Raw genomic sequence first — 11,280 nt, 5'->3', positions numbered from 1 at the left:
GCTACATAATTACATGTGAACATACGTTTATTTTAACCCTTTACTCATGTTAAACGGCTCCAAGTTTAAACTAAACCCTTTAGTCGATATTAGTAAAGATAGAGAGCAGTACGTGGTTTAAGTTCAACCGCATGTAATATACAGGGTGTTTCTGGAAAGTCTGGCACAAATTAACAGGCATGTTCCTTGGGTAATTTAGTGACTATTAAAATGCAACTAGTTTAATTGTAGGCCTATGAGTTTAGCATGTTTTAGTGTCATGCAGGTCCGTTGGTCTAGGAGTATGATACTCGCTTTGGGTGCGAGTGGTCCCGGGTTCAAATCCCGGACGGACCGGAGTTTTGCAGAAGTAATTTAGTGACTATTAAAATGCAATTAGTTAAATTGTAGTCCTTTGAGTTTAGCATGTTTCGGTGCCATGCAGGTCCGTTGGTCTAGGAGTATGATACCCGCTTTGGGTGCGAGTGGACTCGGGTTCAAATCCCGGACGGACCCCAGTTTTGCAGAAGTAATTTAGTGACTATTAAAATGCAACAAGTTAAATTGTAGGCCTATGAGTTTAGCATGTTTCAGTGTCATGCAGGTCCGTTGGCCTAGGGGTATGATACTCGCTTTGGGTAAGAGTGGTCCCGGGTTCAAATCCCGGACGGACCCGAGTTTTGCAGAAGTAATTTAGTGACTATTAAACTGCAACTAGTTAAATTGTAGGCCTATGAGTTTAGCATGTTTCAGTGTCATGCAGGTCCGTTGGTCTAGGGGTATGATACTCGCTTTGGGTGCGAGTGGTCCCGGGTTAAAATCCCGGACGGACCCGAGTTTTGGCAGAAGCGATTGACTATTTAAACACAAATAGTAAAATTGTAGGCCTATGAGTTTAGCATGTTTCAGTGTCATACAGGTCCGTTGGTCTAGGGGTATGATACTCGCTTTGGGTGCGAGTGGTCCCGGGTTCAAATCCAGGACGGACCCGAGTTTTGCAGAAGTAATTTAGTGACTATTAAAATGCAACTAGTTAAATTGTAGGCCTATGAGTTTAGCATGTTTTAGTGTCATGCAGGTCCGTTGGTCTAGGAGTATGATACTCGCTTTGGGTGCGAGTGGTCCCGGGTTAAAATCCCGGACGGACCCGAGTTTTGGCAGAAGCGATTGACTATTTAAACACAAATAGTAAAATTGTAGGCCTATGAGTTTAGCATGTTTCAGTGTCATACAGGTCCGTTGGTCTAGGGGTATGATACTCGCTTTGGGTGCGAGTGGTCCCGGGTTTAAATCCCGGACGGACCCGAGTTTTGTAGGAGTAATTTAGTGACTATTAAAATGCAACTAGTTTAATTGTAGGCCTATGAGTTTAGCATGTTTTAGTGTCATGCAGGTCCGTTGGTCTAGGAGTATGATACTCGCTTTGGGTGCGAGTGGTCCCGGGTTCAAATCCCGGACGGACCGGAGTTTTGCAGAAGTAATTTAGTGACTATTATAATGCAACTAGTTTAATTGTAGGCCTATGAGTTTAGCATGTTTCAGTGTCATACTTGGTTTGTTGGTCTAGGGTTATGATACTCGCTACGGGTGTGAGTGCTACCGGGTTCAAATCCCGGACGGACCGAGTTTTGCAGAAGTAATTTAGTGACTATTAAAATGCAAGTAGTTAAATTGTAGGCCTATGAGTTTAGCATGTTTCAGTGTCATGCAGGTCCGTTGGCCTAGGGGTATGATACTTGCTTTGGGTGAGAGTGGTCCCGGGTTCAAATCCCGGACGGACCCGAGTTTTGCAGAAGTAATTTAGTGACTATTAAACTGCAACTAGTTAAATTGTAGGCCTATGAGTTTAGCATGTTTCAGTGTCATGCAGGTCCGTTGGTCTAGGGGTATGATACTCGCTTTGGGTGCGAGTGGTCCCGGGTTCAAATCCCGGACGGACCCGAGTTTTGCAGAAGTAATTTAGTGACTATTAAAATGCAACTAGTTAAATTGTAGTCCTTTGAGTTTAGCATGTTTCGGTGCCATGCAGGTCCGTTGGTCTAGGAGTATGATACTCGCTTTGGGTGCGAGTGGTGCCGGGTTCAAATCCCGGATGGACCCGAGTTTTGCAGAAGTAATTTAGTGACTATTAAAATGCAATTAGTTAAATTGTAGTCCTTCGAGTTTGGCATGTTTCGGTGCCATGCAGGTCCGTCGGTCTAGGGGTATGATACTCGCTTTGGGTGCGAGTGGACTCGGGTTCAAAACCCGGACGGACCCGAGTTTTGCAGAAGTAATTTAGTGACTATTATAATGCAACTAGTTTAATTGTAGGCCTATGAGTTTAGCATGTTTCAGTGTCATACTTGGTTTGTTGGTCTAGGGTTATGATACTCGCTTTGGGTGCGAGTGGTCCCGGGTTAAAATCCCGGACGGACCCGAGTTTTGGCAGAAGCGATTGACTATTTAAACACAAATAGTAAAATTGTAGGCCTATGAGTTTAGCATGTTTCAGTGTCATACAGGTCCGTTGATCTAGGGGTATAATACTCGCTTTGGGTGCGAGTGGTCCCGGGTTCAAATCCCGGACGGACCCGAGTTTTGCAGAAGTAATTTAGTGACTATTAAAATGCAACTAGTTAAATTGTAGTCCTTTGAGTTTAGCATGTTTCGGTGCCATGCAGGTCCGTTGGTCTAGGGTTATGATACTCGCTTTGGGTGCGAGTGGTCCCGGGTTAAAATCCCGGACGGACCCGAGTTTTGGCAGAAGCGATTGACTATTTAAACACAAATAGTAAAATTGTAGGCCTATGAGTTTAGCATGTTTCAGTGTCATACAGGTCCGTTGGTCTAGGGGTATGATACTCGCTTTGGGTGTGAGTGGTACCGGGTTCAAATCCCGGACGGACCCGAGTTTTGGCAGAAGCGATTGACTATTTAAACACAAATAGTAAAATTGTAGGCCTATGAGTTTAGCATGTTTCTGTGTCATACAGGTCCGTTGGTCTAGGGGTATGATACTCGCTTTGGGTGCGAGTGGTCCCGGGTTCAAATCCCGGACAGACCCGAGTTTTGTAGGAGTAATTTAGTGACTATTAAAATGCAACTAGTTTAATTGTAGGCCTATGAGTTTAGCATGTTTTAGTGTCATGCAGGTCCGTTGGTCTAGGAGTATGATACTCGCTTTGGGTGCGAGTGGTCCCGGGTTAAAATCCCGGACGGACCCGAGTTTTGGCAGAAGCGATTGACTATTTAAACACAAATAGTAAAATTGTAGGCCTATGAGTTTAGCATGTTTCAGTGTCATACAGGTCCGTTGGTCTAGGGGTATGATACTCGCTTTGGGTGCGAGTGGTCCCGGATTCAAATCCCGGACGGACCCAAGTTTTGTAGGAGTAATTTAGTGACTATTAAAATGCAACTAGTTTAATTGTAGGCCTATGAGTTTAGCATGTTTTAGTGTCATGCAGGTCCGTTGGTCTAGGAGTATGATACTCGCTTTGGGTGCGAGTGGTCCCGGGTTCAAATCCCGGACGGACCGGAGTTTTGCAGAAGTAATTTAGTGACTATTAAAATGCAATTAGTTAAATTGTAGTCCTTTGAGTTTAGCATGTTTCGGTGCCATGCAGGTCCTTTGGTCTAGGGGTATGATACTCGCTTTGGGTGCGAGTGGACTCGAGTTCAAATCCCGGACGGACCCGAGTTTTGCAGAAGTAATTTAGTGACTATTATAATGCAACTAGTTTAATTGTAGGCCTATGAGTTTAGCATGTTTCAGTGTCATACTTGGTTTGTTGGTCTAGGGTTATGATACTCGCTACGGGTGTGAGTGCTACCGGGTTCAAATCCCGGACGGACCGAGTTTTGCAGAAGTAATTTAGTGACTATTAAAATGCAACTAGTTAAATTGTAGGCCTATGAGTTTAGCATGTTTCAGTGTCATGCAGGTCCGTTGGCCTAGGGGTATGATACTCGCTTTGGGTGAGAGTGGTCCCGGGTTCAAATCCCGGACGGACCCGAGTTTTGCAGAAGTAATTTAGTGACTATTAAACTGCAACTAGTTAAATTGTAGGTCTATGAGTTTAGCATGTTTCAGTGTCATGCAGGTCCGTTGGTCTAGGGGTATGATACTCGCTTTGGGTGCGAGTGGTCCCGGGTTAAAATCCCGGACGGACCCGAGTTTTGGCAGAAGCGATTGACTATTTAAACACAAATAGTAAAATTGTAGGCCTATGAGTTTAGCATGTTTCAGTGTCATACAGGTCCGTTGGTCTAGGGGTATGATACTCGCTTTGGGTGCGAGTGGTCCCGGGTTCAATTCCCGGACGGACCCGAGTTTTGCAGAAGTAATTTAGTGACTATTAAAATGCAACTAGTTAAATTGTAGTCCTTTGAGTTTAGCATGTTTCGGTGCCATGCAGGTCCGTTGGTCTAGGAGTATGATACTCGCTTTGGGTGCGAGTGGTCCCGGGTTCAAATCCCGGTTGGACCCGAGTTTTGCAGAAGTAATTTAGTGACTATTAAAATGCAATTAGTTAAATTGTAGTCCTTCGAGTTTGGCATGTTTCGGTGCCATGCAGGTCCGTCGGTCTAGGGGTATGATACTCGCTTTGGGTGCGAGTGGACTCGGGTTCAAATCCCGGACGGACCCGAGTTTTGCAGAAGTAATTTAGTGACTATTATAATGCAACTAGTTTAATTGTAGGCCTATGAGTTTAGCATGTTTCAGTGTCATACTTGGTTTGTTGGTCTAGGGTTATGATACTCGCTTTGGGTGCGAGTGGTCCCGGGTTAAAATCCCGGACAGACCCGAGTTTTGGCAGAAGCGATTGACTATTTAAACACAAATAGTAAAATTGTAGGCCTATGAGTTTAGCATGTTTCAGTGTCATACAGGTCCGTTGGTCTAGGGGTATGATACTCGCTTTGGGTGTGAGTGGTACCGGGTTCAAATCCCGGACGGACCCGAGTTTTGGCAGAAGCGATTGACTATTTAAACACAAATAGTAAAATTGTAGGCCTATGAGTTTAGCATGTTTCTGTGTCATACAGGTCCGTTGGTCTAGGGGTATGATACTCGCTTTGGGTGCGAGTGGTCCCGGGTTCAAATCCCGGACAGACCCGAGTTTTGTAGGAGTAATTTAGTGACTATTAAAATGCAACTAGTTTAATTGTAGGCCTATGAGTTTAGCATGTTTTAGTGTCATGCAGGTCCGTTGGTCTAGGAGTATGATACTCGCTTTGGGTGCGAGTGGTCCCGGGTTAAAATCCCGGACGGACCCGAGTTTTGGCAGAAGCGATTGACTATTTAAACACAAATAGTAAAATTGTAGGCCTATGAGTTTAGCATGTTTCAGTGTCATACAGGTCCGTTGGTCTAGGGGTATGATACTCGCTTTGGGTGCGAGTGGTCCCGGATTCAAATCCCGGACGGACCCAAGTTTTGTAGGAGTAATTTAGTGACTATTAAAATGCAACTAGTTTAATTGTAGGCCTATGAGTTTAGCATGTTTTAGTGTCATGCAGGTCCGTTGGTCTAGGAGTATGATACTCGCTTTGGGTGCGAGTGGTCCCGGGTTCAAATCCCGGACGGACCGGAGTTTTGCAGAAGTAATTTAGTGACTATTAAAATGCAATTAGTTAAATTGTAGTCCTTTGAGTTTAGCATGTTTCGGTGCCATGCAGGTCCTTTGGTCTAGGGGTATGATACTCGCTTTGGGTGCGAGTGGACTCGAGTTCAAATCCCGGACGGACCCGAGTTTTGCAGAAGTAATTTAGTGACTATTATAATGCAACTAGTTTAATTGTAGGCCTATGAGTTTAGCATGTTTCAGTGTCATACTTGGTTTGTTGGTCTAGGGTTATGATACTCGCTACGGGTGTGAGTGCTACCGGGTTCAAATCCCGGACGGACCGAGTTTTGCAGAAGTAATTTAGTGACTATTAAAATGCAACTAGTTAAATTGTAGGCCTATGAGTTTAGCATGTTTCAGTGTCATGCAGGTCCGTTGGCCTAGGGGTATGATACTCGCTTTGGGTGAGAGTGGTCCCGGGTTCAAATCCCGGACGGACCCGAGTTTTGCAGAAGTAATTTAGTGACTATTAAACTGCAACTAGTTAAATTGTAGGTCTATGAGTTTAGCATGTTTCAGTGTCATGCAGGTCCGTTGGTCTAGGGGTATGATACTCGCTTTGGGTGCGAGTGGTCCCGGGTTAAAATCCCGGACGGACCCGAGTTTTGGCAGAAGCGATTGACTATTTAAACACAAATAGTAAAATTGTAGGCCTATGAGTTTAGCATGTTTCAGTGTCATACAGGTCCGTTGGTCTAGGGGTATGATACTCGCTTTGGGTGCGAGTGGTCCCGGGTTCAATTCCCGGACGGACCCGAGTTTTGCAGAAGTAATTTAGTGACTATTAAAATGCAACTAGTTAAATTGTAGTCCTTTGAGTTTAGCATGTTTCGGTGCCATGCAGGTCCGTTGGTCTAGGAGTATGATACTCGCTTTGGGTGCGAGTGGTCCCGGGTTCAAATCCCGGTTGGACCCGAGTTTTGCAGAAGTAATTTAGTGACTATTAAAATGCAATTAGTTAAATTGTAGTCCTTCGAGTTTGGCATGTTTCGGTGCCATGCAGGTCCGTCGGTCTAGGGGTATGATACTCGCTTTGGGTGCGAGTGGACTCGGGTTCAAATCCCGGACGGACCCGAGTTTTGCAGAAGTAATTTAGTGACTATTATAATGCAACTAGTTTAATTGTAGGCCTATGAGTTTAGCATGTTTCAGTGTCATACTTGGTTTGTTGGTCTAGGGTTATGATACTCGCTTTGGGTGCGAGTGGTCCCGGGTTAAAATCCCGGACAGACCCGAGTTTTGGCAGAAGCGATTGACTATTTAAACACAAATAGTAAAATTGTAGGCCTATGAGTTTAGCATGTTTCAGTGTCATACAGGTCCGTTGGTCTAGGGGTATGATACTCGCTTTGGGTGCCAGTGGTCCCGGGTTCAAATCCCGGACGGACCCGAGTTTTGCAGAAGTAATTTAGTGACTATTAAAATGCAACTAGTTAAATTGTAGTCCTTTGAGTTTAGCATGTTTCGGTGCCATGCAGGTCCGTTGGTCTAGTGGTATGATACTCGCTTTGGGTGCGAGTGGTCCCGGGTTCAAATCCCGGACGTACCCGAGTTTTGTAGGAGTAATTTAGTGACTATTAAAATGCAACTAGTTTAATTGTAGGCCTATGAGTTTAGCATGTTTTAGTGTCATGCAGGTCCGTTGGTCTAGGAGTATGATACTCGCTTTGGGTGCGAGTGGTCCCGGGTTAAAATCCCGGACGGACCCGAGTTTTGGCAGAAGCGATTGACTATTTAAACACAAATAGTAAAATTGTAGGCCTATGAGTTTAGCATGTTTCAGTGTCATACAGGTCCGTTGGTCTAGGGGTATGATACTCGCTTTGGGTGCGAGTGGTCCCGGGTTCAATTCCCGGACGGACCCGAGTTTTGCAGAAGTAATTTAGTGACTATTAAAATGCAACTAGTTAAATTGTAGTCCTTTGAGTTTAGCATGTTTCGGTGCCATGCAGGTCCGTTGGTCTAGGAGTATGATACTCGCTTTGGGTGCGAGTGGTCCCGGGTTCAAATCCCGGATGGACCCGAGTTTTGCAGAAGTAATTTAGTGACTATTAAAATGCAATTAGTTAAATTGTAGTCCTTCGAGTTTGGCATGTTTCGGTGCCATGCAGGTCCGTCGGTCTAGGGGTATGATACTCGCTTTGGGTGCGAGTGGACTCGGGTTCAAATCCCGGACGGACCCGAGTTTTGCAGAAGTAATTTAGTGACTATTATAATGCAACTAGTTTAATTGTAGGCCTATGAGTTTAGCATGTTTCAGTGTCATACTTGGTTTGTTGGTCTAGGGTTATGATACTCGCTTTGGGTGCGAGTGGTCCCGGGTTAAAATCCCGGACAGACCCGAGTTTTGGCAGAAGCGATTGACTATTTAAACACAAATAGTAAAATTGTAGGCCTATGAGTTTAGCATGTTTCAGTGTCATACAGGTCCGTTGGTCTAGGGGTATGATACTCGCTTTGGGTGCCAGTGGTCCCGGGTTCAAATCCCGGACGGACCCGAGTTTTGCAGAAGTAATTTAGTGACTATTAAAATGCAACTAGTTAAATTGTAGTCCTTTGAGTTTAGCATGTTTCGGTGCCATGCAGGTCCGTTGGTCTAGTGGTATGATACTCGCTTTGGGTGCGAGTGGTCCCGGGTTCAAATCCCGGACGTACCCGAGTTTTGTAGGAGTAATTTAGTGACTATTAAAATGCAACTAGTTTAATTGTAGGCCTATGAGTTTAGCATGTTTTAGTGTCATGCAGGTCCGTTGGTCTAGGAGTATGATACTCGCTTTGGGTGCGAGTGGTCCCGGGTTAAAATCCCGGACGGACCCGAGTTTTGGCAGAAGCGATTGACTATTTAAACACAAATAGTAAAATTGTAGGCCTATGAGTTTAGCATGTTTCAGTGTCATACAGGTCCGTTGGTCTAGGGGTATGATACTCGCTTTGGGTGCGAGTGGTCCCGGGTTCAAATCCCGGACGGACCCGAGTTTTGTAGGAGTAATTTAGTGACTATTAAAATGCAACTAGTTTAATTGTAGGCCTATGAGTTTAGCATGTTTTAGTGTCATGCAGGTCCGTTGGTCTAGGAGTATGATACTCGCTTTGGGTGCGAGTGGTCCCGGGTTCAAATCCCGGACGGACCCGAGTTTTGCAGAAGTAATTTAGTGACTATTATAATGCAACTAGTTTAATTGTAGGCCTATGAGTTTAGCATGTTTCAGTGTCATACTTGGTTTGTTGGTCTAGGGTTATGATACTCGCTTTGGGTGCGAGTGGTCCCGGGTTAAAATCCCGGACGGACCCGAGTTTTGGCAGAAGCGATTGACTATTTAAACACAAATAGTAAAATTGTAGGCCTATGAGTTTAGCATGTTTCAGTGTCATACAGGTCCGTTGGTCTAGGGGTATGATACTCGCTTTGGGTGCCAGTGGTCCCGGGTTCAAATCCCGGACGGACCCGAGTTTTGCAGAAGTAATTTAGTGACTATTAAAATGCAACTAGTTAAATTGTAGTCCTTTGAGTTTAGCATGTTTCGGTGCCATGCAGGTCCGTTGGTCTAGGGGTATGATACTCGCTTTGGGTGCGAGTGGTCCCGGGTTCAAATCCCGGACGGACCCGAGTTTTGTAGGAGTAATTTAGTGACTATTAAAATGCAACTAGTTTAATTGTAGGCCTATGAGTTTAGCATGTTTTAGTGTCATGCAGGTCCGTTGGTCTAGGAGTATGATACTCGCTTTGGGTGCGAGTGGTCCCGGGTTAAAATCCCGGACGGACCCGAGTTTTGGCAGAAGCGATTGACTATTTAAACACAAATAGTAAAATTGTAGGCCTATGAGTTTAGCATGTTTCAGTGTCATACAGGTCCGTTGGTCTAGGGGTATGATACTCGCTTTGGGTGCGAGTGGTCCCGGGTTCAAATCCCGGACGGACCCGAGTTTTGTAGGAGTAATTTAGTGACTATTAAAATGCAACTAGTTTAATTGTAGGCCTATGAGTTTAGCATGTTTTAGTGTCATGCAGGTCCGTTGGTCTAGGAGTATGATACTCGCTTTGGGTGCGAGTGGTCCCGGGTTCAAATCCCGGACGGACCGGAGTTTTGCAGAAGTAATTTAGTGACTATTAAAATGCAATTAGTTAAATTGTAGTCCTTTGAGTTTAGCATGTTTCGGTGCCATGCAGGTCCTTTGGTCTAGGGGTATGATACTCGCTTTGGGTGCGAGTGGACTCGGGTTCAAATCCCGGACGGACCCGAGTTTTGCAGAAGTAATTTAGTGACTATTATAATGCAACTAGTTTAATTGTAGGCCTATGAGTTTAGCATGTTTCAGTGTCATGCAGGTCCGTTGGTCTAGGAGTATGATACTCGCTTTGGGTGCGAGTGGTCCCGGGTTAAAATCCCGGACGGACCCGAGTTTTGGCAGAAGCGATTGACTATTTAAACACAAATAGTAAAATTGTAGGCCTATGAGTTTAGCATGTTTCATTTTCATACAGGTCCGTTGGTCTAGGGGTATGATACTCGCTTTGGGTGCGAGTGGTCCCGGGTTCAAATCCCGGACGGACCCGAGTTTTGCAGAAGTAATTTAGTGACTATTAAAATGCAACTAGTTAAATTGTAGTCCTTTGAGTTTAGCATGTTTCGGTGCCATGCAGGTCCGTTGGTCTAGGAGTATGATACTCGCTTTGGGTGCGAGTGGTCCCGGGTTCAAATCCCGGATGGACCCGAGTTTTGCAGAAGTAATTTAGTGACTATTAAAATGCAATTAGTTAAATTGTAGTCCTTCGAGTTTGGCATGTTTCGGTGCCATGCAGGTCCGTCGGTCTAGGGGTTTGATACTCGCTTTGGGTGCGAGTGGACTCGGGTTCAAATCCCGGACGGACCCGAGTTTTGCAGAAGTAATTTAGTGACTATTATAATGCAACTAGTTTAATTGTAGGCCTATGAGTTTAGCATGTTTCAGTGTCATACTTGGTTTGTTGGTCTAGGGTTATGATACTCGCTTTGGGTGCGAGTGGTCCCGGGTTAAAATCCCGGACGGACCCGAGTTTTGGCAGAAGCGATTGACTATTTAAACACAAATAGTAAAATTGTAGGCCTATGAGTTTAGCATGTTTCAGTGTCATACAGGTCCGTTGGTCTAGGGGTATGATACTCGCTTTGGGTGCCAGTGGTCCCGGGTTCAAATCCCGGACGGACCCGAGTTTTGCAGAAGTAATTTAGTGACTATTAAAATGCAACTAGTTAAATTGTAGTCCTTTGAGTTTAGCATGTTTCGGTGCCATGCAGGTCCGTTGGTCTAGGGGTATGATACTCGCTTTGGGTGCGAGTGGTCCCGGGTTCAAATCCCGGACGGACCCGAGTTTTGTAGGAGTAATTTAGTGACTATTAAAATGCAACTAGTTTAATTGTAGGCCTATGAGTTTAGCATGTTTTAGTGTCATGCAGGTCCGTTGGTCTAGGAGTATGATACTCGCTTTGGGTGCGAGTGGTCCCGGGTTAAAATCCCGGACGGACCCGAGTTTTGGCAGAAGCGATTGACTATTTAAACACAAATAGTAAAATTGTAGGCCTATGAGTTTAGCATGTTTCAGTGTCATACAGGTCCGTTGGTCTAGGGGTATGATACTCGCTTTGGGTGCGAGTGGTCCCGGGTTCAAATCCCGGACGGACCCGAGTTTTGTAGGAGTAATTTAGTGACT

General features: G+C 45.0%; 21 non-coding genes across 21 annotated transcripts; all 21 read left to right on the top strand.

Moving 5' to 3' along the window:
* The first annotated feature begins 264 nt into the window (after window positions 1-264).
* Window positions 265-336, top strand: TRNAP-UGG (transfer RNA proline (anticodon UGG)). The gene has a single exon. It is a non-coding gene; the product is annotated as a tRNA-Pro (tRNA).
* A 405-nt stretch (window positions 337-741) lies between these two features.
* On the top strand, window positions 742-813 carry TRNAP-UGG (transfer RNA proline (anticodon UGG)). Its single transcript has one exon. It is a non-coding gene; the product is annotated as a tRNA-Pro (tRNA).
* A 399-nt stretch (window positions 814-1,212) lies between these two features.
* TRNAP-UGG (transfer RNA proline (anticodon UGG)) lies at window positions 1,213-1,284 on the top strand. The gene has a single exon. It is a non-coding gene; the product is annotated as a tRNA-Pro (tRNA).
* Window positions 1,285-1,371: 87 nt separating this feature from the next.
* TRNAP-UGG (transfer RNA proline (anticodon UGG)) lies at window positions 1,372-1,443 on the top strand. The gene has a single exon. It is a non-coding gene; the product is annotated as a tRNA-Pro (tRNA).
* A 405-nt stretch (window positions 1,444-1,848) lies between these two features.
* On the top strand, window positions 1,849-1,920 carry TRNAP-UGG (transfer RNA proline (anticodon UGG)). The gene has a single exon. It is a non-coding gene; the product is annotated as a tRNA-Pro (tRNA).
* Window positions 1,921-3,427: 1,507 nt separating this feature from the next.
* On the top strand, window positions 3,428-3,499 carry TRNAP-UGG (transfer RNA proline (anticodon UGG)). Its single transcript has one exon. It is a non-coding gene; the product is annotated as a tRNA-Pro (tRNA).
* A 564-nt stretch (window positions 3,500-4,063) lies between these two features.
* TRNAP-UGG (transfer RNA proline (anticodon UGG)) lies at window positions 4,064-4,135 on the top strand. Its single transcript has one exon. It is a non-coding gene; the product is annotated as a tRNA-Pro (tRNA).
* An 84-nt stretch (window positions 4,136-4,219) lies between these two features.
* Window positions 4,220-4,291, top strand: TRNAP-UGG (transfer RNA proline (anticodon UGG)). Its single transcript has one exon. It is a non-coding gene; the product is annotated as a tRNA-Pro (tRNA).
* Window positions 4,292-5,483: 1,192 nt separating this feature from the next.
* TRNAP-UGG (transfer RNA proline (anticodon UGG)) lies at window positions 5,484-5,555 on the top strand. Its single transcript has one exon. It is a non-coding gene; the product is annotated as a tRNA-Pro (tRNA).
* A 564-nt stretch (window positions 5,556-6,119) lies between these two features.
* Window positions 6,120-6,191, top strand: TRNAP-UGG (transfer RNA proline (anticodon UGG)). The gene has a single exon. It is a non-coding gene; the product is annotated as a tRNA-Pro (tRNA).
* An 84-nt stretch (window positions 6,192-6,275) lies between these two features.
* Window positions 6,276-6,347, top strand: TRNAP-UGG (transfer RNA proline (anticodon UGG)). The gene has a single exon. It is a non-coding gene; the product is annotated as a tRNA-Pro (tRNA).
* A 721-nt stretch (window positions 6,348-7,068) lies between these two features.
* Window positions 7,069-7,140, top strand: TRNAP-UGG (transfer RNA proline (anticodon UGG)). The gene has a single exon. It is a non-coding gene; the product is annotated as a tRNA-Pro (tRNA).
* Window positions 7,141-7,383: 243 nt separating this feature from the next.
* On the top strand, window positions 7,384-7,455 carry TRNAP-UGG (transfer RNA proline (anticodon UGG)). Its single transcript has one exon. It is a non-coding gene; the product is annotated as a tRNA-Pro (tRNA).
* Window positions 7,456-8,176: 721 nt separating this feature from the next.
* On the top strand, window positions 8,177-8,248 carry TRNAP-UGG (transfer RNA proline (anticodon UGG)). Its single transcript has one exon. It is a non-coding gene; the product is annotated as a tRNA-Pro (tRNA).
* A 243-nt stretch (window positions 8,249-8,491) lies between these two features.
* On the top strand, window positions 8,492-8,563 carry TRNAP-UGG (transfer RNA proline (anticodon UGG)). Its single transcript has one exon. It is a non-coding gene; the product is annotated as a tRNA-Pro (tRNA).
* Window positions 8,564-9,125: 562 nt separating this feature from the next.
* TRNAP-UGG (transfer RNA proline (anticodon UGG)) lies at window positions 9,126-9,197 on the top strand. Its single transcript has one exon. It is a non-coding gene; the product is annotated as a tRNA-Pro (tRNA).
* Window positions 9,198-9,440: 243 nt separating this feature from the next.
* TRNAP-UGG (transfer RNA proline (anticodon UGG)) lies at window positions 9,441-9,512 on the top strand. The gene has a single exon. It is a non-coding gene; the product is annotated as a tRNA-Pro (tRNA).
* Window positions 9,513-9,599: 87 nt separating this feature from the next.
* On the top strand, window positions 9,600-9,671 carry TRNAP-UGG (transfer RNA proline (anticodon UGG)). Its single transcript has one exon. It is a non-coding gene; the product is annotated as a tRNA-Pro (tRNA).
* Window positions 9,672-10,073: 402 nt separating this feature from the next.
* TRNAP-UGG (transfer RNA proline (anticodon UGG)) lies at window positions 10,074-10,145 on the top strand. Its single transcript has one exon. It is a non-coding gene; the product is annotated as a tRNA-Pro (tRNA).
* Window positions 10,146-10,866: 721 nt separating this feature from the next.
* On the top strand, window positions 10,867-10,938 carry TRNAP-UGG (transfer RNA proline (anticodon UGG)). Its single transcript has one exon. It is a non-coding gene; the product is annotated as a tRNA-Pro (tRNA).
* Window positions 10,939-11,181: 243 nt separating this feature from the next.
* Window positions 11,182-11,253, top strand: TRNAP-UGG (transfer RNA proline (anticodon UGG)). The gene has a single exon. It is a non-coding gene; the product is annotated as a tRNA-Pro (tRNA).
* Window positions 11,254-11,280: the final 27 nt, after the last annotated feature.

This window comes from Phalangium opilio, unplaced genomic scaffold, assembly GCF_054372755.1.
Source record: "Phalangium opilio isolate 3A_F unplaced genomic scaffold, DU_Popi_V2 ptg000060l_1, whole genome shotgun sequence".
Classification (NCBI taxonomy): domain Eukaryota; kingdom Metazoa; phylum Arthropoda; class Arachnida; order Opiliones; family Phalangiidae; genus Phalangium; species Phalangium opilio.
Note: the sequence above shows the minus strand (reverse complement) of the source record. Positions and strands in the feature narration are given on the sequence as shown.